This window comes from Bos indicus, chromosome 21 (assembly GCF_029378745.1).
Source record: "Bos indicus isolate NIAB-ARS_2022 breed Sahiwal x Tharparkar chromosome 21, NIAB-ARS_B.indTharparkar_mat_pri_1.0, whole genome shotgun sequence".
NCBI lineage: Eukaryota > Metazoa > Chordata > Mammalia > Artiodactyla > Bovidae > Bos > Bos indicus.
The window spans coordinates 66,455,656-66,478,521 of NC_091780.1; the positions used below are offsets into that span (position 1 = coordinate 66,455,656).

Genomic DNA, 22,866 nt, shown 5'->3' on the forward strand with positions numbered 1-22,866 from the left:
AGTGTGCGCTGGATTCAGAGACTGGATGAGGCAAGATGGGCGGCTTAGGGCCCCCTGCTTGGGGGCCAGGTGGCCTCGGAATCCTGTCCTGGACTAAATATAATTCCTGGGCAGGTTTGATCTTGGTTATCAAGCTACGATGGCAAGAAATACCCGGCTTCATCTTTCCCAGCTCCAGCTCAGGGTGGTAGGGCAGCCCCCCGGGGGTCCAGCGTGGGTGCCAGGTGGACCCCCTGTGACTCCTAGAGCAAGGCAGCCCCTTCCCTTGCCACCAACCCTCTCCTCTTGCCCGCTTTGGAGTAGAAGTCAGGCAGGAATCTCTCACATCCCACATTCTGGAAATCACGGGAAACAGCTGATTTCCATAAGCAAACACCCAGGGACGCCCTCCCCCCAAGACTGGGGATCACTTAACTGCAGTCCTAGCTTTTTTCTTTTTAATTTTCTTCTCTATGAGAAATAGCTATTGGCGTATCGCTGATTTACAATGTTGGGTTAGTTCCTGGTGTACAGTAAAGTGAATCAGCTACTGTTTAGTTGCTAAGTCCTGTCCAACTCTTTTGTGACCCATGGGCTGTAGGCTGCCAGGCTCCTCTGTCAGTGGGGTTCTCCAGGCAAGAACACTGGAGTGGGTTGCCATTTCCTTCTCCAGGGGGTCTTCCCAACCCAGGGTTCAAACAAGGGTCTCCCGCATTGGCAGGAGGATTCTTTACCAGTGAGCCACAAGGAATCAACTCTGTATATATATCCTTTTTGGATTTCCTTCCCATTCAAGTCACCACAGAGCACTGAATAGAACTCCCTGCTCTATGCAGTAAGTTCTCATTAGTTACCTATTTTATAGTGAAGTAAAAGTCGCTCTGCTGCTGAGTCACTTCAGTCGTGTCCGACTCTGCGTGACCCCATAGACGGCAGCCCACCAGGCTCCCCCGTCCCTGGGATTCTCCAGGCAAGAACACTGGAGTGGGTTGCCATGTCCTTCTCCAATGCATGCAAGTGAAAAGTGAAAGTGAAGTCGCTCAGTCGTGTCCGACTCGTAGTGACCCCGTGGACTGCAGCCCACCGGGCTCCTCCATCCATGGGATTTTCCAGGCAAGAGTACTGGAGTGGGGTGCCATTGCCTTCTCCAAAAGTCGCTCAGTCATGTTCAACTCTTTGCAACCCCATGGACTATACAGTCCATGGAATTCTCCAGGCCAGAATACTGGAGTGGGTAGTCTTTCCCTTCTCCAGAGGATCTTCCCAATCTAGGGATCAAACCCAGGTCTCCTGCATTGCAGGCAGATTCTTTACCAGCTGAGCCACAAGGGAAGCCCAAGAATACTGGAGTGGGTAGCCTATCCCTTCTCTAGCGAATCATCCTGACTCAGGAATCAAACCAGGGTCTCCTGCTTTGCAGGCAGATTCTTTATCAACTGAGCTATCAGGAAAGCCCTGATACTATGCCCATCTTATGCATAGTATAAAAGCCCCAAGCCTATAAAATAGAAGCCCTTTTTTATGCATACTATCAATAGTGTGTATGTGTCGATCCCAATCTCCAAACTCCTCCCCCCGTCTCTTCCCCTTGGGGTCCGTCTGTTCTCTATGCCTGCTCCTAGAGTTATTCTCTCTTTTGGGCAAAGGGTGAGTTCTTAAAATGACATGATTGTTTTCCTCTTTAATACAGAAAAACACAGTAAAGGAATTAAAGGCTTCCTACCTCTGTCCAGGATACCCTTTGATGTTTTCTCAAATAGAGTCACACACTCAGCTGGGATGAAAACTCGGAGGACACAAAGGTGAACATGGAAAGCTGGAAGCCCTGACCGCCCTCTCCAGCCACCCTCCCCAGCAGCACCCTGGTCAGGGGTTCAACTCCTCGCCTCCCAGGCCTCAGTTTCTTTATGTGCAAAGTGAGTGGGATGGCAATATCTACCTCCTGGGGTCTTCCAAGGACTCAGTGAGTTAACAACGTGTAGAGCCTAGGAGCTGGGTGCTCAGTGGCCTGTGTCCATGCGCCTGCCGCTGGGGTACGTCCAGAGCATATACCTCCATCTATCTAGCTATCTTTTCTTAACTCTTTAAGTAACTTACTGGTTTGTTTTTTTGGCTCTGCCGGGTCTTCGTTGCTGCCTGCAAGCTCTCCCTGGTTGCCATGAGCCGTGGCCACGCTTCATTGCGTGCATAGCTGCCCACCGTGGGGGCTTCTCTCGTTACAGAGCCTCTATGGCGCCTGGGCTTCAGTAGCTGTGACTTGTGGGCTCAGTCGTTGTGGTTCCTGGGCTCCAGAGCACAGGCTCAGTAGTTGAGATGCACGGGCAGGTGGGATCCTCCCAGATCAGGGATCAAACTCACGTCTCCGGCATTGGCAGCCTGATTCTTAACCACTGGACCAGTAAGGAAGACCCTCTATCTTTTTTTCAAACTCGAAAAGGGATCCCACTTTGTTTGGCATCTTGCTCTTTTCACCTTGTTTATTTTGGAGACCTGTCTGTCCCAACACACACAGGTAGACGCACCTCCCTCTCTCTCAGGAGGCTTTAGGTGCCCGTGTGACATCCTGAATGGTTACCGACACCAGGACATCCAGAAGTTAGAGTCCTAGAAACGTCGATTCTGGCCCAAAGTGTGGACACACATTCAGCTTGGCTGGATGTACATTTCCTCCGGCCCGAGGCGTCCCCTGCCGGCCCAGGGCGTCTCCACTGTCCGCGTAGGTTGCACTCTGACCCCAGGTGCCCAGATGGGGTCAGCCCTGTGAGATGTGTGAGGACCACAAAGGTCACAGTGACGAGACAGAGAGGTGGGGAGTGGGCTCCAGGATTCCAGGGCACGTCGGGGCCCCAGCAGCATGGGCTGGAGCCACAGTGCCTGTCGGGCCCTCCCTGCAATCGTCTCCCAGGACCTTCACAGCATGAAGTGCCTGCCTTTGTGCTGAGAAGTTAGCTGGGACGTTGTCAACCAACCTCCTCTAGGCCCTTCCTGAGGAGCCCTCCGCAACCCCCAGGGCTGGCGGAGACGCGAGCACTGCTGCCCCGTGGGGGCGGCCCGCACAGGCGTGTTCTTGGAGGTTTAGCTCCGAACTCAGAGATCCGGAGACTTCTGGAAACAGCCAGATACCGTTCTGAGCCAAGCCCAGCAGGGCTGCTGCTGGGGCCAACCCAGGTCACCCTCGCGAGTGGCCACAAAGCAAGGAAGCACGTCCCCCGCTCCGGGACCGTCACTTGCTTAGACCAAGTTCTGGAGGAGAGGCTGCCAATCTGTGATCAGTGGTGACGGCGCTGCGGGGCGAGGAGGCAGCCTCCAGGGTGATGGGGACTCTCTGGGAGACTAAAGTTTTGCACGTTGGTCAACGTACTCATATGCTGAGTCCAACCATCTCCTAAGAAGGGGTGGGCGGCAACCACCCAGCTCAGCCCATGTCTGTGCCTTCACAAACCTGCCCCTGCTCCATCCAGGGGCCCACCAGCCTCAGCGCATGGCCACTTTTTGTCTCCTTGTCCACCCCCCACCCCAGAACCCAGATTATGAGCATCTAGGGATCAAAGGTCATGTCTCCCCACGTCTATGTCTCCATAGCTCAAAGCAACATGGAAAGATTTCATCAGTATAGACAGAGGAAGACAGGATGTGGAATAGCCCTTGGAGAAGGCGTCCAAAGAGCAAGCATAGGGTCCCGGCCACCCACAGGGACTGTGGTCTTGAACCCTAGTGTCCTAGTCTGTAAAGTGGGGTTGGAATGACAGGTATCAGTGGTCCCTTCCTATTCTGTAATTTATGGGTTTACTCATGACAGAAGGTCAAAGGCAGGGGAGGCCTCTGTGCCCAGTGCCCACTGGAGGGGCAGCCTCCCCCACAGCCATGCTGGGTGCCCGCCACCCACCCCCCAAGACCATTCCCTGGCTCCACGGCATCCCAGGGAAGGCAGCAGAGGTAGACAGGAGGGCACGAGAGGACACGCTCTCCTGACCATCCAGCCCAGCAAAGCTAGAAACTGTCAAAAAGTAAAAATTCCATTTGTAAACAAGATCGAATTATTTGATTGTGAAACCCGGGTCCATGGAATTTAAAATAATTTAATATGAAACAATATCATTTGAAATGCTAGCCAGCCAAGGACTTGGGAGCAGGGGTGTGTGTGGGGTTGGTGGGGGGGAGGGGAGGTTCTGGCCTCCTGTGGCCAGACACAGGCTGGAACCCAGCCTCAGGGAATAATAACAAGTCATCATTCAACAAGCGTGGTTAAGAGTCAGCTATGTGGCCACCCCAGGCCAGGCACAGGGCAGCAGGCCCATGGTTCCTGTCCTTCTGGGTTCACAGTCTCGGGGAGCAGGCAAAACATAGACAATTAAAAAGCAGAGCTGGTGATCGGGAGAGGGGCATTAGGTGGCATATAATCCAAGCCAAAGGGGAGGCCCAGACGGAGCCAAGGGCGAAGGCTGTTGGCCACAGTGGGTGTCATCAGCGGAGGCTCCGAGAGCTTCGGAACTGCAGTGAGAAACTGAGGCGTCGCCCTCGGGCGTGGCGGGGGGACGCAGAACAGAAACAAGAGGATAGAAACAGTGGCCGCTTTCAACCCTAACTTCATCTTGCACTGCTGTGTGACCTTGAGCCTCAGGATGTACAGAAAGTCACTTTCAAGCCTCAGTTTTATCCTCTGCAGCATAGGAATAATTAATCCAGGTCCCCACTCTCCATAACAGTGTTAGTTGCCCAGTCTTCTCCAACTCTTTGCAACCCTTGGACTGTAGCCCACCAGGCTCCTCTGTCCATGAGATTTCTCAAGCAAGAATACTGGAGTGCGTAGCCATTTCCTCTAGGGGATCTTCCCAACCCAGGGATGGAACCTGGGTCTCCTGCACTGCAGGCGGATTCTTTACTGTCTGAGCCACCAGGGAGGAGCTTTCCTGATGATGGCTCAGTGGTAGAGCCATCCACTGAGCCTGCCTGCCAAGGCAGGAGATACAGGTTCGATCCCTGGATGAGGAAGATCCCCGGGAGGAGGAATGGCTCCCCACCCCAGTATTCTTGCCTGGAGAATTCCATGGACAGAGGAGCCTGGTGGACTGCAATCCGTGGGGTCCCAAAGAGTCAGACACAACTGAGCGACTGAACACACCATCACTCCCCATCTGCAGCGAGGGTCAGAAATGATTCACGTGGAGCCCGGGGGAAGCAGACACCACCAATGGATAGGGGCTCCCAGGTGGGGGCCGGGATGCAGTTGGCGCAGGCAGGGGTGAGGTGGTGGACAGGTGCCCAGAAGCCTGGCGCCTGTGTGGTGGGCTCTGTGCTCAGCTGGCTCAGGACCCCGCTGGTGCTATTTGGAGGGATGATGGAGCCGATCGTGATACGGCAGCGCTTGGCCTCCACGCATCCTGCCTCAACATAAACATGATCGGGAATATTTCAGGGCCGTAAAAGCAAGAAAAACAAACCCAGAGAACCCAGACAGAGAGCTTGCAAATGCTAACTTTCATGTCACATCCAGAAACCACATGTTCCTCCAGCCACCTGCGGGCTTGTAGCTCCGTGGGGAAGGGCTGGCTTGTTGTGTTTAGAAAACCAAGCTGGCCATACAGCTGCGGGGGACGTCCGGGCGCCGCCCCTCCATCCTCCCAAACGGGGCTCCAACCCTAGAGGCTGCCTCAGGCTTTCGGGGGCCACAGTGCCTCTGGGTTTGAACCTACCTGGGAGGCCAGGGGCCAGAGGTGAGGACCTCTCATCACTGCAGTGCCCCCGTGGGCAGTCCCCTAACTTCTCTGTGCACAACAGGGTCTGGAAAATGCCCGAGGTCACCTGGCCAGTGGGTGGCTCCCCTAGGATTCAAACCAGGCCCCCTGACTCCCCAGTCTCCTTCCTTCCCCACTCCCCACTGACGGCTGGGCATGGCCAGGGCGGAGGAGAGGAGACCTGCACACATGCCAACAATCTACCTGGGAGCCCAGGGAGGGCTCCATGTGCCCCACCTACCGGTCAAGGCGGCAATGCTGAGAAGCGTTATTTTTATTCCTCCCCAAGCCCTGCCAGATTACATTGTCAAGGCCAGCACTTTGGAGATATTTCCTTGGTTTCGCAATTCACGTGGTGACTAACACATGTTACATTTTGAAAACCTCTCTTGGTAAAAATTTAAGCTGAATTGTAAATACATAAAAGTCTCAGTGTTAATGGGGTGCGTGATTTCCCAGTGGCTGTTTTGTAATCCCAGGATCCAGAAAGGATGTGGAATTCTATAAAAATGGGTAGCGAGCACGTATCCGGAACTGCCCTGTGAGTGCCTGGCTATCGGCAGCAGCCCTTACATCTTGCCCATCCGTATAGAAAACCCCTTCGTGTGCCCTGCCCACCCTGCCCGGGGTTGGACACAACTTCCCTTGGTTTCCATCCCGGGCCCCAGTGACAGAGCTGAGGCGCGGAGGCAAGAGGCTTGCTCAAGTCCACACCCCTGATAAGGGTGGATCAGGACTCGATCCCAGGCCTCGTGCCTCTCTGCAGCATGGCATCCCCTGCCGGGCACCTGTGTCCCGGGCGGGTGGGTCGTCCACTCCGCACAGGCCTTGGCCGATGGCCCCAGGGTGGACCTGCCTGGGACAGCCGATGCGCAGACTGGACAATGGGGATCTCAGTCTCCGCCCGAGCATTTGAAATAAGAAATGAAAGAGAGGCGGCAGCTTGGCGCCCTGACGGCAGGAGCACGTCAGAGCCACGGGCGTGTGTTGGAGTCAGCATGGGAAGGTGATGGGGAGAGGAAGGGGGGTCAGGAGAAGAGCCCAGAGTCGGGGAGGAGAAGACGGTCCCCTTTGAGAGTGGTGGGTAACTGGCTACGCCAGCTCAGCGCCAAGCACCCAGCGTGCGGGCAGCAGCCCAACGGTCTGCAGCCGCCCGCCTGCCCCGCCCTCTGCGCCTCCATCACCGCCCTCCGCCCCGCCCCGGTTTATTGCTTGGTGGATAACACATCAGTCTGCACTCACCCTGCTTTTGAGTCATTTACCAGTTCAGCATCGATCTCCGCACTGGACTGTAGGCTCCGGGCATTAAGTGGCCCATCTGGTGGGGTCCCTGTGGCATCAGCAGAGGCTGATCCAGCATCTGGTCTGGCACTTGGGTGATTATTGGCTGAATTCATGCTCCTCTGGAAGATCCAGGGAGCCACCCCATCCCCGCCCCGCTGCTGTGGGAAATCCCAGTGGGTTTTACCACCATGAAGAACCAGAGCAGACGCGGGCCCCTCCGATGGCCTCAGGGGGCCGTGTAAGGGTGCGGCAGGCAGCTCCCTAATTGGCAGAGCTCACTGGGCATGCAGGGGGCCAGGAGGTGGCCGTGCAACCAGGGACACCTTTATGGTACAATAAAAGCCAGACGCGTATTGATTTTTCTTCGAAGTCCAGGGCCTGTTGGTCTGGGCTCCTCTTGACTCTCCGCCCACCACCGCCACCCAAGCTGCCTGACAAGCCCAGGCTCCGGCATCAAGGCCCAAGTCCCCTGGGGCCTGAGGGTCCCCTGGCCAAGGCGTCCTCGACAACATTCCATGACTTGGATCTTGCAACCCCATATGGCTGTTGGAGTCCACTAAAAGATGTGTCCATCCAAAGATAAAATGTTGAGAGGCTGCTTTCTGAAGAACTTCACAGGTGTGGAGGGAGAGGTGTAAACTCAGTTTGGGTGTTACAGTTAGGGTTAGACTTCTTTTTATTATTATTTTTAATTGGGAGATGATTGTGTTGGCTTCTGCCATCCAACAATGTGAATCAGCCACAAGTACACATAAGTCCCCTCCCTCCTGACACCCCCACCCCACCCTGCCTGGCTAGGCTGTGACAGAGCACAGAGCTAGGCTCCCAGCATCATGCAGCAAATCCCCACTGGCTATCAGTTTTATTCATGACAGTGTATATATGTCAACGCTACTCTCTCAATCCGTCCCACCCTCTCCTTCCCCTGCTCTGCCCAAAGTCTGTTCTCTACATCTGCATATCTCTTCCTGCCCTGAAGATAGGTTCATCAGCACCAGTTTTCTAGATTCTGTATATATGCATTAATATGCAAAATTTTTCTCTTTCTTGCTTACTTCACTCTGTATAACAGGCTCTAGGTTCATCCACCTCACCAGAACTGACTAGAATGCATTCCTTTTTATGACTGAATAATATTCCGTTGTATTTACGTACCAAAACTTCTTTATCCTTTCTTCTGCCAGTGGACACCTAGGTTGCTTGCTAGCCGTTATAAATAGTGCTGCTATGAACATTGGGGTTCTTTTTCGTGATTCCTAAGCAGGCAAGACGTGGTCTAGCTCTCAAGAGAAAAACGCATTTGGGGCATAAACAGGGTACAGAGAACCCAGAGATAATCACAGTACAGTGTGGTAAGTATGAAAAAAACAAGTATGTCCAGAGCCCACAGGGGAAGGACCATTTCTAGATGGGGGTCAACACAGGCTCCCCAACGAAAGGAAATTTCCATCACCTCTTGTGATTTTAATTTGGTTCATATCCCCAGAATTCCCATTATATTAGAGCCGACAGGGCCCTTAATGGAATTACTCAGCTTTCAGTAATAACGAGATTGTCTAGGTCATGTAGGGAAGTACTTTAAAGTTATTCTGTCTTTTTTTTTTTTTTTTTAATGATTGCAACGACTTACAATGCCGGAAAAGACATTTTCCTTAATTCAATTACCAAGTGAACTAAATGCATTTGCTGCAGATAATTAAGAATCTTTATAAATATAAAACAATTATCCCTTCAGAATACAGTACTAGATGTTATTATTCAAGCTAGCTTCTCAATCAGAAACCCCCTTTTTCAAAACAGTTCCAAAGCACTGCATGCTAATCTCCCGAGGCAGAGCTGCTGGTGTCAAGCTTGTGGGGCCCAGACCACTCCATCCTGCAAGAGTCTCACTGAGATGCAGGTATTTGCTCGCAGCCACCTGCCTCAGACCCGGAGCTGCCCGCAGCCAGAGCTGTCCTCGCTCACGTCCCTTCTAGCCTCGCTGTTCAGTCACTGAGTCGTGTCCAGCTCTTTGCGACCCCATGGACTGTGTCCATGGGATTCTCCAGGCAAGAATACTGGAGTGGGTTGCCATGCCCTCCTCCCAGGGGGTCTTCCCAACCCAGGGATCAAACCCATGTTTCTTATGTCTTCTGCACTGGCAGGTGGATTCTTTACCACTACAGCCACCTGAGAAGCCAATGATAAATATGACATAGAACTGTAAATCAGAAAGAGAAAGATAAATATTGTATACTAACGCATAAATGTAGAATCTGAAAAAATTAGTGTAGATGATCTTATTTACAAAGCAGAAATAGAGACACAGACATAAGAACAAACATCTGGATACCTAGGGTACCCAGAAGGGATAGGATGGATCGAGACATTTGAGATTGACACATACACACCATTGATACCACTCATGAAATAGTAACTAGTGAGAACCTACTGCATAGCTCAGACTGCTGCTGCTGCTGCTGCTAAGTCGCTTCAGTGGTGTCCGACTCTGTGCGACCCCATAGACGGCAGCCCACTAGGCCCCGCCGTCCCTGGGATTCTCCAGGCAGGAACACTGGAGTGGGTTGCCATTTCCTCCTCCGGTGCATGAAAGTGAAAAGTGAAAGTGAAGTCACTCAGTCATGTCTGACTCTTAGCAACCCCATGGACTGCAGCCCACCAGGCTCCTCCGTCCATGGGATTTTCCAGGCAAGAGTACTGGAGTGGGGTGCCATTGCCTTCTCCATAGCTCAGGCAACCCTGCCTAAAGCTCTATGGTGACCTTTCCTTATAGGAAGGAGATCCAAACAAGAGGAGATATATGTGGACATATAGCTGATTCACTCTGCTGTACAGTAGAAACTAATACAACATCATAAAGCAACTACTCCAAATAAAAAAAAATTTAATGATCTAGAACTATACTCGAACACCACACCAACATCAAATTCCTTCACTACAAAATGTAAGATTAACTATGAGAGTAACTAGGTGATGGGTTCTTGGGTTCTCTACTACTTTTGCAACTTCCTGTGAATCTACAACGCTCCATTTTTTTAAAATTATTTTTTACCTTATTGACATATTGACATATGTAAGATTGCGAGATATTTGAAGAATACATCAATGATGTTTTGATACACTTACACAGGTTTCCTGGGTGGCGCTAATGGTAAAGAACCCACTTGCCAATACAGGAGACCTGAGACATGTGGGTTCCACCCCTGGGTCTGGAAGATCCCCTGGAGGAGAGTATGTCAACCCACTCCAGTATTCTTGCCAGAGAAATGCCATGGACAGAGGAGCCTGGGGTCGCAAAGAGTCAGACATGACTGATGCGACTTAGCATGTACGAACATCGTGAAAGGATCTCCCCATCTAGATAATTAACATGCCTGTCACCTCACATAAAGAAAGATTGAAGGCGGGAGGAGAAGGGGACGACAGAGGATGAGATGATTGGATAGCATCACCGACTCAGTGGACATGGGTTTGAGTAAGCTCCAGGATTTGGTGATGGACAGGGAGGCCTGGAGTGCTGCAGTCCATGGGGTCACAAAGATTTGGATACGGCTAAGCAAATGAACTGAACTGATCACCTCATATATTTATCCTTTTTTTACTTTTTGGTGAGAACATTTGGCTTGCTGTCTCAGGAGGTTTCACTTATTAAAAGTTTAAAGAAGAAACAAACAAAAATAAGTGCATTTGACGTGGGGGTAGCGGAACCACCCCTCACCCGCAGGAGCAGGTTCATCCCCACGGTTTCCTTGACCTCCAGAGAGCCTGGGATTCCACTCTGAATCCCTCCGAGAGGGGCTGTGACTCCCATGAGCCCCTCCCACATTGCCTGTATAGCAGAAGGAGCCCAGTTGGTGCCCTGTGATGACCTAGAGCGGTGGGATAGAGCAGGAGGGGGTGAGGCTTAAGACGGAGGGGTTGTTGTTCAGTTGCTCCTTGCAGCCCTGTGGACTGCAGCACGTCAGGCTTCCCTGTCCTTCACTATCTCCCAGAGTTTGCTCAAACTCACGTCCATTGAGTCAGTGATGCCATCCAACCATCTCATCCTCTGTCGTCCCCTTCTCCTTTTGCCTTCAGTCTTTCCCAGCATCAGGGTCTTATTTTTCCAGTGAGTTGGCTCTTGGCATCAGGTGGCCAAAATATTGGAGCTTCAGCATCAGTCCTGCCAGTGAACACTCAGGGTTGATTTCCTTTAGAGGAAAGATATATATAGTTATGAATGATGTGCATTGTAGTCTGGCAGAAACCAACACAACATTGTAAAAATTAAAAATAATAGAATTTTTTTTAAGTTTTACAAGCTTTCGAGTCCTTGAACATTATTTTTTCTGCTTTAGGCAAAACTGCACAGGTGTTCTGGAGAAGGCAATGGCGCCCCACTCCAGTACTCTTGCCTGGAAAATCCCATGGACGGAGGAGCCTGGTAGGCTGCAGTCCATAGGGTCTCGAAGAGTCGGACACGACTGAGCGACTTCACTTTCACTTTTCACTTTCATGCATTGGAGAAGGACATGGCAACCCACTCCAGTGTTCTTGCCTGGAGACTCCCAGGGATGGGGGAGCCTGGTGGGCTTCCGTCTATGGGGTCGAGCAGAGTCGGACACGACTGAAGCGACTTAGCAGCAGCAGCAGCATAGGTGTTCAGCGGCTCCTTAAAAAAAATGATGTTGAGGCAGACTACCTTCTCTGAGTCTGATGGGGAAGAGGCTCCCCAAGCCACACTTACTGGCTAAGTGACCTGGGGCGAGTTACTTAACCAGTGCTTCTTCGATCCCTCATCTAAAAACCAGGGATAATGATACCTGTCTGCAGGCTTTTACGAGGAGTGCCTAAGCTAATGGGTGTGAAAGCACTAATTTGAGAGTGGCCCCCAGGAAGAGATCGATAAACAGCTGTTTCTGTGATGCATCCTAGCCACCCGAGCAGACCACAATATTTCTGTCTTCTGAAACGCTCCCTAGAGAAGCAACTTGCTGCTGCAAACAAGACCTCCGAGTTGGATCCTGCGAGCTTCCACCTATTCAGCTCTCTCACTGCCTGAATGTCAAGGTGTCCGGAGCGCCGACTGCTGGCCCCGAGTTCTGTCTGAGCCCCTCACTGCTCACCCAAGGCCCAAGCTGCTAGGTCTCCCCTCGGTATCTGCCTCAGTGGGCTTTTCTGGACGGAGCCCTTCCTGTAGGCCCCGGGGCTCAAGTTCCCACTTCATACTAAAGATGAGGGAGGGTGTTTATGATGGAGCCAGGCTCTGAGTGCGGTCCAGGCTGAACTTGGCTCTGCCCTCTGTTTGCCTTCTCCTCCTCCCTGGGGCGGGCTCTGGGCGCGGGTGCGGGGCCAGCCTGGTGGCCAGCCTGATGGCGTTTGGGGTTCTCCGGAGACAAAGAGGCCGAGTCTCCACATCAGGGCTGAACTTCCACCTTAGGCCCCCCTCTGAGTCTTATTTCGCTAATGAGATCAGACAGGCTTGCAATTTTAGGTAACTGCAGTTGCTAAGAGTGGAAGAGGGACTCATTCCCTGGCGCTCCCACAAGTCCTTCCCGGCTTGTTTAGCTTGGGAAATGAGGCAAGAACAGGTAGAAATACTCGGGGTCAAACACAAGCCATCACGAGAGAGACTGACTCAGGCTTTACTGACAGCCTTATTCACCCCCTCAGCCCTCTCGTAGGCTATTTATTTACTCATTTATTCAGTAAATATTATGGAGCGGCTCACCTGTGTCCTGACCTTGTTACACCCCAGGCTTCTGCCTGGTCTGGGTCACAGCCACACCCCTGCGCCCCAACCTCGTACCCTTCCAGACCCGGTCGAAGGTTGCCTCCTCTGGGAAGCCTGCACCTGATCTGTGGCAGACACCCTCCCGCCCTCCCTCCCCACGGAGGGCCAGCTGGAACACCCGGGCCACACAGGCCTGACTAAGAGCAAGGCTACCTCACGTGCGTCCTGGGGCGGGTTAGCAGAGCTCTCCAGCCAGTTCCCCTCGTCTGCAAAGTGCGGATAATACTCATTTGCTGCTGTTGCTGCTCAGTCACTAAGTCACGTCCGACTCTTGTGACCCCATGGACTGCAGCACACCAGGCTTCCCTGCCCTCCACTCTCCCCTGGAGTTTGCTCACATTCATGTCCACTGAGTCGGTGATACTATCTGATCATTTCATCCTGTCATCCCCTTCTCCTCCTGCCCTCAATATTTCCTAGCATCAGGGTCTTTTCCAATGAGTCAGCTCTTCGCATCAGGTGGCCAAAGTATTGGAGTTTCAGCTTCAGCATCAGTCCTTCCAATGAATATTTAGGGTTGATTTCCTTTACGATGGACTGGTTTGATCTCTTTGCAGTCCCAGGGTCTCTCAAGAGTCTTCTCCAACACCACAGTTCAAAGGCATCAATTCTTCGGCACTCAGCCTTCTTTATAGTCCAACTCTTGCATCTGTACATGACTACTGGAAAAACCATAGCTTTGACTATATGGACCTTTATCGGCCAAGTGACGTCTTTGCTTTTTAATAAGCTGTCTAGGTTTGTCAATAAATAATCAGTTCAGTTCAATTCAGTCGCTCAGTCGTGTCCAACTCTTTGCGACCCCATGAATCGCAGCACACCAGGCCTCCCTGTCCATCACCAACTCCAAGAGTTCACCCAGACTCACGTCCATCGAGTCGGTGATGCCATCCAGCCATCTCATCCTCTGTTGTCCCCTTCTCCTCCTGCCCCCAATCCCTCCCAGCATCAGGGTCTTTTCCAATGAGTCAACTCTGCAGGAGGTGGCCTAAGTATTGGAGTTTCAGCTTCAGCATCATTCCTTCCAATGAACACCCAGGACTGATCTCCTTTAGGATGGACTGGTTGGATCTCCTTGCAGTCCAAGGGACTCTCAAGAGTCTTCTCCAACACCACAGTTCAAAAGCATCAATTCTTTGGTGCTCAGCTTTCTTCACAGTCCAACTCTCACATCCATACATGACCACTGGAAAAACCATAGCCTTGACTAGACAGACCTTTGTTGTCAAGGCAATATCTCTGCTTTTCAATGTGCTATCTAGGTTGGTCATAACTTTTCTTCCAAGGAGTAAGCATCTTTTCATTTCATGGCTGCAGTCACCATCTGCAGTGATTTTGGAGCCCCAAAAAAATAAAGTCTGACACTGTTTCCCCATCTATTTGCCATGAAGTGATGGGACCAGATGCCATGATCTTCGTTTTCTGAATGTTGAGCTTTAAGCCAATTTTTTCACTCTCCTCTTTCACTCTCATCAAGAGGCTTTTTAGTTCCTCTTCACTTTCTGCCATAGGGTGGTGTCATCTGCATATCTGAGGTTATTGATATTTCTCCTGGCAATCTTGATTCCAGCTTGTGCTTCTTCCAGCCCAGCGTTTCTCATGATGTATTCTGCATATAAGTTAAATAAGCAGGGTGGCAATATACAGCCTTGACATACTCCTTTTCCTATTTGGAGCCAGTCTGTTGTTCCATGTCCAGTTCTAACTGTTGCTTCCTGACCTGCATATAGGTTTCTCAAGAGGCAGGTCAGGTGGCCTGGTATTCCCATCTCTTTCAGAATTTTCCACAGTTTATTGTGATCCACACAGTCAAAGGCTTTGGCATAGTCAATAAAGCATAAATAGATAATACTTACCCCCTAAAACGAAATGCCTGTGGATGTTACATAAAATATAAGAAACATCATTTGCAATGTGCAACCAAGCTTGCAAGAAGGTGAAGAAGTCATCCAGAATTTAAGGGAGAGGTAAAAGTGAGTGACGGCTTAGCCAGTCCTGAAGCTGAAGTGACTCCAGGCTATCAGGCAGGCCCAAGCCCTGGCAGTGGGGGTCTCAGTGGTTGTCGGGGACAGGAGAGAGGGCTTATGGCACCTGCGAGATGAGATGTTGGGACCAGCATCTCTGCCCACAGCCAGGACCTAAGAGGCTTCTTCTGTAGGGATGAGCAAAGACGGAAGTTCCCCCTTCTGGAGCAGGGAAGATGTCCAGTACCCACCCCCCTCCCCCGGAGCCAGCATCTCCAGGCACAGATGGACACATTCCCGGCCTTCTTCCATCTGGCCTGGCCTCGGGACTGGTTCTGGCCAATGGATGCTGAGAAGAGAGGTGAATGACTTCTAGACCAAAACCAGACTCTGCACGCCACGCGTCAAGATGGCAGAGCTGTGTTGGGATTGAGGCAGCCTGGGTCACTGAGTTGCTCCGTGTAGGGCAGCTGTCTGGACAGTTGCTCAGATTCCCTGAAAACTTTGCAGGAGCAAGAAGCTTCTGTTGGGTTTAGCCAGAGAGAGGGATTGTTCTTTAGTGAAGCAGGACTTCCTGACTAAAAAGTTGGCAAAGGAGATGACAAGCAAGCTCGCTGTCTCCATCTGGAATCTAGGTGGAGAAAACCAGTCTCCTGTGTTCTTATTTCACAAAAGTTTGTGGGTCATATTTACACTACGTTTTGGTCCAGAAAACCCCTAATGGTAAAATTAAAGATATTTCCAATAAGGTTCTCCTGCTGGAAGCAAACACAAATCCCCCTCCTCCACAACCTGGCCTCAAAGGACCCCACCATATAAACCTACCAATGAGGTGTTCACAGTCCCAAGTCAGAACCCCAAGTTCATCAGATACACGCAACTACTAATTAGGGAACTTAAATAAACGTTTTTTTTTAATGTTTGTAAAATTTATTTATTTTAATTGGAGGATAATTCCTTTACAATATTGTGATGGCCTCTGCCATACAGCAGTGTGAATCGGTCATAGGCATACATGGGTCCCCTGCCTCTCAAGCCCACTGCTATCCTTCACTCCAGTTGTCAAAGAGCGCCGGCTTTGGGTTCCCTGCATCGTACGTCAAACTCCCACTGGCTATCTGCAAAGAAACGCATTTGAGTCGGTTCCAATAAGGTGGATGAACCTAGAGCCTATGGTACAGAGTGAAGTCAGAAAGAAAAAGACAAATATTGTACGTTAACACATCTATGGGAATCTAGAAAGAGAGTATCAGCGAGCCTACATGCAGGGCAGCAAAGGAGACACAGGCGTGGAAAACAAAGTTTTGGACACAGTGGGGGAAGGAGAGGGTGGGATGATGTGAGAGAATAGCATTAAATGTTTTAAAGAACTGAAACTGGAAACCAAAATTATGGGAAGTTAATAAAGCACTCTCGAAAACAAACAAACAAAAAAAGACCAAATAAATTTGAAAAGGAACCAAGCAGAATTGGCTGTGAAAATCTTACTGATGGTATGAAAACCTTCATATTTGGTAAAACAGCAGATCAGACCTGTTTCCTGAAAACAGAATTTGTCAAATCAAAGGTGGAGTGAAAGAAATTACCTACTGATGCAAAGAGAAAAAAGGAGGTCAGAAAAAAAAAAAGAAAGAAAGCCGTTAAGAGACACGAGGATCAAATAAATAGCATAATGTTATCTAATTGACGTTCTAGAAGCAACTAGACAGAACGGGACGGAAAGGTGAAGTTCGTGAAGATATAATGACGAACAAGTTCCCAGAACTGATGATGGACGGAAATCTTACATTTAAGATGCACGGCGAGTCTGTAGCAGGATAAATAAAAATGAATTCATGCCTGACACATCAAAGTAACACTGCTGGAGACCAAAAACAAAGCGGAAGCATAAAAGCAGCCTTTTATTCATTCACTCACGTATAAAAGAGAGATTTTTTTTTTTTTCTGAACACCTATTATGTGTCAGGCACTCATGTAGACGCTCGGGATGCATCTGTGGAAAAATACACAGAGTTCATGCTCATTCTCACAGGGGACGGAGATAATGAATAAGCATAAGTAAGTAAATTTTACAGTGTGTTAGAAAGTGATGGACGTGCCAAGGGAAAAAAAGGAGAAAAAAGGGGATTTGGAAAATGTGTGTGGTGGGGAGGAGCCGGGGCAGAGTGTAATATTAAATAAAATATCAGGGGAGGCCTCTCTGAGAAGGCGAAGTTTGAGCAAAGACTTGAAAAGAAGAGGGAGTTAGTGAGACGGATCGGGGAGGAGACATTTCAAGCAGAGGGAACAGCCAAGGGCTCCCTTGTCTGCAGAGCTTCTTGTATGAAGTATCTGTTCAAAGTTTTTCATCCAATGTTTTAATTACGTTGTTCGTGCTCTTATTAAATTCTGCTAAAGTCCCTTATCAGACTGTGAGCTGCAAGTCTGTTCTTCCAGACTGGCTTGCCTGTCCGTTGTCTTAACGGGTCATTTGAAAGGCGGATATTCATTTTGATAACACCCATTTTTACCATTTTGCGTTTTGTGACAGTGCGGGTCTTATTAAGAACCCTTTGCCAAGTACTTCCCGGGTGGTACAGTGGATTTGAATCCGACTGCCGATGAAGAGGACACAGGTTCAGTCCCTGGACCCGGAAGATTCCGGGAGCTATGGGACAAACTAAGCCTGTGTGCCACAGACACAGAGCCTGCACCCCAGAACCTGTGCTGTACAAGCAGAGAAGCCAGCACCACGAGAGGCTGTTCACGGCAACAACGACCCAGGGCCCCAAAAATAGAGAGAAAATTCAAAGAATTTAAACACCCTTTGCCCACCTCCAGGGCACAAATCACTTATCTCCATTTCCTAGAAGTTTTATATTTTTGGTTTTTATGTTCGGGTCTGTGATCCATTTCAAAATCACTTTTGTGTGTGATGTGAGGTAGGGGTTGAGGTTCGTATTTTTATGTATGCCTATCAATATTTGTTTTAAAGACTTTCCTTCTCTCTAAGATTCACCATGCCCATTTTAAAAAAAATCAGTTGGCCATACATACCTGGATCTTTTTCTAGGTTCTCTATTCTGTCCCATTGATTAGATATTTGTTCTTACACCAGTAGCATACTATTGCTTCACAGTAGGGCTTAAAATTCAGTGGTATAAATCCTCCTTCTTTGTTCTTTTTCGAAATTGCTTTGGCTATTCATGGTCCTTGAATTGCCATGTAAATTTTAGAACTGCCTTATCAATTGCCACAAAAAGACCAGTGTGATTATAATTGAGATTCACACTGAATCCATAGATTGCTGAGGGCAAAATTGATATCTAACCATATAGAATCTTTGGATCCCTGAACGAGATATATCTTTTTATTTCTTCATATCATCCTTTAGTTTCTCTCTTATTTTTCTTTTTAATTTCAGTGTTTTATAGCTTTTAGGGTACAGGTCTGGTATATATTGTGTGACATTTATCCCTAGGCATTCATGTATTTTATGCTATCGTAAAGGCTTTTTTTTTTTTTTCAAAACAAACAACTTTTTATTGACGTAGAATTATTTTTGCAGTCTTGACCACATGTTTATTCTGTTTATATTAACGATTTCCTAAAACTCACTATGAGGTAGGTGTCTATTGTTACATTTTAAAAGTAACCCAAAACATAGGGACTTAAGACAACAACATTTATTAATAATTTCTGAGCATCAGGAATCCATGAACTGAGTGGTTCAGGCTCAAGGCTTCTCACAAAGTCACAGTCAAGCGATTGTCTAGACCTGTAATATCTAAAGCCTTTACTTAGGTGGCATGTACTTTGGGTGTGTTTTTGCTTTTGTTTTAATTTAAGGATAATTGCTTTACAATATTGTCTTGGTTTCCACCATACATCAACCTGAATCAGCCATAGGTATATGTAGGTCCCCACCCTCTCGAACATCCCTCCCACCTCCCACTCCTCTAAGTTGTTACCGAGTCCCAGTTTGAGTTATGTGAATTATACAACGAGCTCCCACTAGCTGTCTGCTTCACGTGTGGTAGTATGTATGTTTCCACGCTACTCTCGCCAATTGACATACAGTTGATTTACAATGTTGTGTTAGTTTCAGGCATACAGCAAAGTGATTTAGTGTATGTATCTGTATATTCATATATATATGCACATATATACATTCTTTATATGCACACATATATATAAGTCACTTCAGTCGTGTCCGACTCTGTGCGACCCCATAGACGGCAGCCTGTGGGGTCGCACAGAGTCGGACACGACTGAAGTGACTTAGCAGCAGCATACATATATATATATATTTATATACATATATATAGTATATAACATTTATATACATATATAATATATATACATTTATATGTACATAAAAAGAATATATATTCTTTTTTAGACACTTAGAATATCAGAAGACATGTATACCCTTTACTCACCTTTTCTAATGATAACGCCTAAGTCATGGACCAATTAAGAAAACCAAGATATTAACATTGGTAAAATACTATTAACTAAACTACAGATTTTATTTGGACTTTACCACTTTTTCACAAATGGTCTTCACTTCCGGAGCGCAGTTCAGGGTCCCACACTGCTCCTAGCTGGCACGTCCTTAGTCCCCGACAGTCTGTGCAATTGTTCAGTATTCCCATCCGTCAGGACTTGGCACCCTTGAAGAGCAGTGTTCAGGTGTTTTCTGGACTGTCCCTTGATTTGTGTTGCGTCATGCCTTCTCATAGTGACCTGAGGTTCTGCATCATCAAGAGGAATACCGCAGGAGTGCCCGGTGCCGTATCAGGGAGCCCTCGACGTCACCGTGTCCTACTTCTTGTGATGGGAACTTTCATCACTTTGTAAACATGGTGTCTGTCAGGTTCCTCCACTGTGTAGCCACTATTTTTCTTTTTGTAATAGAGCAGGGAGATACTTTGAGGCAATGCAAAGGTTCTGTTTCTTCTTAAACTTTCTCCCACTAATTTTGGCATCCATTGGTGTATTTTGCCTCCATGATATCTATGAAATTCTAATGGCAATTTTTCGATTTCCCCTTATTCCTTTTTACATGAATTAATTGGGCTTCTTCTATATAGGTATCATTCCTTTTCATTTCACTTCAGTGATAGTCCTTTTCATATAATTTCATTTATTTATCTATTACATTATTAATTTATATTTGTTCAGACTAAAATATATTCAGTTTATTATTTGGGTTAGAATCCAATGCTTGTTGTCGTTCAGTCACTCAGTCATGCCCGACTCTTTGAGAACCCATGGACTGCAGCACACCAGGCTTCCCTGTTCATCACCATCTTTCAGAGTTTGCTCAAACTCATGTCTGTTGAGTTGGTGATGCCATCCAACCATCTCATCCTCTGTCACCTCCTTCTCTCCTGCCCTCGGTCTTTCCCAGCATCAGGGTCTTTTCCAATAAGTTGGCTCTTCACATCAGGTGCCCAAAGTACCAGAGCTTCAGCTTCAGTATCAATCCTTCCAAAGAATATTCAGGGTTGGTTTCCTTTAAGACTGACTGGTTTGATCTCCTTGCAGTCCAAGGGACTCTCAAGAGTCTTCTCCAGTACCACAGTTTGAAAGCATCAATTCTTTCACACTCAGCCTTCTTTATGCTCCAAATCTCAGTTCTATACATGACTACTGGAAAAATCACAGCTTTGACTATATGGAGCTTTATCAGTAAAGTAATATGTCTGCTTTTTAAAATGCTGCCTAGGTTTGTCATAACTTTTCTTACAAGGAGCCTTTTACTTTCATGGCTGCAGTCACCATCTGTGGTGATTCTGGAGAAAATAAAGTTTGTCACTCTTTCCATCGTTTCCCCATCTATGTGCCATGAAATGATGGGACCCGGTGCCATGATCTTCGTTTTTGAATCCTGAGCTTTAAGCCAGCTTTTTTACTCTCTTTCACTTTCATCAAGAGGCTCTTTAGTTCTTTTTGCCGTAAGAGTGGTGTCATCTGCATATCTGAGATTATTGATATTTCTCCCGCCAATCTTGATTCCAGCTTGTGCTTCATCCAGCATGGCATTTTGCATGATGCACTCTGCATATAAGTTAAATAAGCAGGGAGACAATACACAGCCTTGACGTACTCCTTTCCCAGTTTGAACCAGTCCATTGTTTCATGTCCAGTTCTAACTGTTGCTTCTTGACCTGCATACAGGTTTCTCAGGAGACATGTAGGGTGGTCTGATATTCCCATCTCTTTAAGAATTTTCCAGTTTGTTGCAATCCAGGCAGTCTCTTGCTTTTTCTATGATCCAGTGGATGTTGGCAATTTGATCTCTGGTTCCTCTGCTTTTTCTAAATCCAGCTTGTACATCCAGAAGTTCTCAGTTCATGAGCTGTTGAAGCCTAGCTTGAAGGATTTTGAGTATTACCTTGCTAGCATGTGAAATGAGTGCAATTGTGTGGTTATTTGAGCATCTTTGACATTGCCCTTCTTTGGGACTGGAATGAAAACTGACCTTTTCCAGTCCTGTGGTCACTGCTGAGTTTTCCAAATTTTCTGGCATATTGAGTGCAGCACTTTGATAGCATCCTCTTTTAGGATTTGAAATAGCTTAGTTGGAATTCCATTACTTCCACTAGCTTTGCTTGTAGTGATGCTTCCTAAGGCCCACTTGACTTCACACTCCAGGATGTCCAGTTCTAGGTGAGTGATCACACTATCGAGGTTATCCGGGCTATTAAGATATTTTTTGTATAATTCTTCTGTGTATTTTTTATATCTTTGGCTTCTGTTAGGTCCATACCATTTCGGTCCTTTACTGTACCCATCTTTGCATGAAATGTTCCCTTGGTATCTCTAATTTTCTTGAAGACATCGCTGGTCTTTCCCATTCTGTTGTTTTCCTCTAGAATCCAATGCTCTCATGGTCATTCTGTTTCTAATATTGTTACAGCGTTGGCCATTTGGAGCTCTTTCAGACTGGCTCCTGTGCCTTTTCAATATTCCCTCATTCTTTTGCTTTTCGTTTATATAATTCATTTATAATACAGCATTTTAAAATTTCACTTACCAACTTTTTTTGATAGTATGTGAACGTATAATTGATTTTTGAATATTTAAAATAGGTTTCTATAAGCACCATATGGGGTCTTCCTTAGTGACTCAGATGGTAAAGAATCTACCCTCAATGCAGAAGACCTGAGTTCAACCCTGGGTCGAGAAGCTTCCCTGGAGAAGGAAATGGCTACCGACTCCAGTATTCTTGCCTGGACAATTCCATGGACAGAGGAGCCTGGCAGGCTACAGCCCACGGGGTCGCAAAGAGCCAGACACGGCTGAGCGGCTAACATGTTCACTTTCAAGCAACATACAGTCGAGCCTTGCTCTTTCATCCTGTGTCACAATCTCTGCCTTTTACTGAAGTGTTTGGAAATGTAAACATTTAATGTAATTATCAGAATCACTGGCTGTAGGTCTACCGTCTTTCCACTTTTTTTTTTCCTTTTGACTGTGTTGGGTCTGCACTGCTTGGTGGCTTTTCTCCAGCTGTGGCAAGCGGGCCTACTTTCTAGATGCCGTACACAAGCTTCTCGTTGCGGTGGCTTCTCCTGTTGTAGAGCACGGCCCCCAGGGTTCACGGGCTTCAGAAGTTGTGGTACACGGGTTTAGCTGCCCCAGGGCATATGGAATCTTCGCAGACCAGGGATCAGACTCATATTCTCTGCATTGGCAGGAGGACTCTTAACAACTGAGCCACCGGAGAAGCCCTATCCACTCGTTTTTTATTTGTCCCATCTGTCTTCTGTTCTTTTTTTTCTTTTCTTCTTTGCAATTAATTACGTTTTTTTAATTTCCATTCTCTCCACAGATTGATTCTCTCTAATCAATTGTATCTCTTTGTTCTAATTTTCAGAAGTAGCTCCAGAATTTAAATGTACATATCACAGTCTACCGTCAAATGCTGTACCACTTCACATATAATGTAAGTATCCTGCAATGTTCTTTCATTTAATTCCCCTGTCCTATGTACTACTGTGGTCATAGATTTTACTTTGCAATATATAATAAGCCCCAGAGTATATTGTTGATATTTTGTTTTAAATGGTCAGTTGTTTTCTAAGGAAATTAAAAGTTGAAGAAAACTTTTCTTTTAGTAAGTGTTTTTAAATGCAATTAG

At 47.8% G+C, this 22,866-nt stretch overlaps 1 long non-coding RNA gene across 1 annotated transcript in view; it reads left to right on the plus strand.

Moving 5' to 3' along the window:
• The window catches only part of LOC139178262 (uncharacterized), a 38,742-nt gene that overhangs the window by 8,728 nt on the left and 7,148 nt on the right, over positions 1-22,866 (plus strand). The window contains exon 2 of the long non-coding RNA XR_011562725.1: positions 22,603-22,671. This is a non-coding gene — a long non-coding RNA (uncharacterized lncRNA). The remainder of the gene's footprint in view (positions 1-22,602; positions 22,672-22,866) is intronic.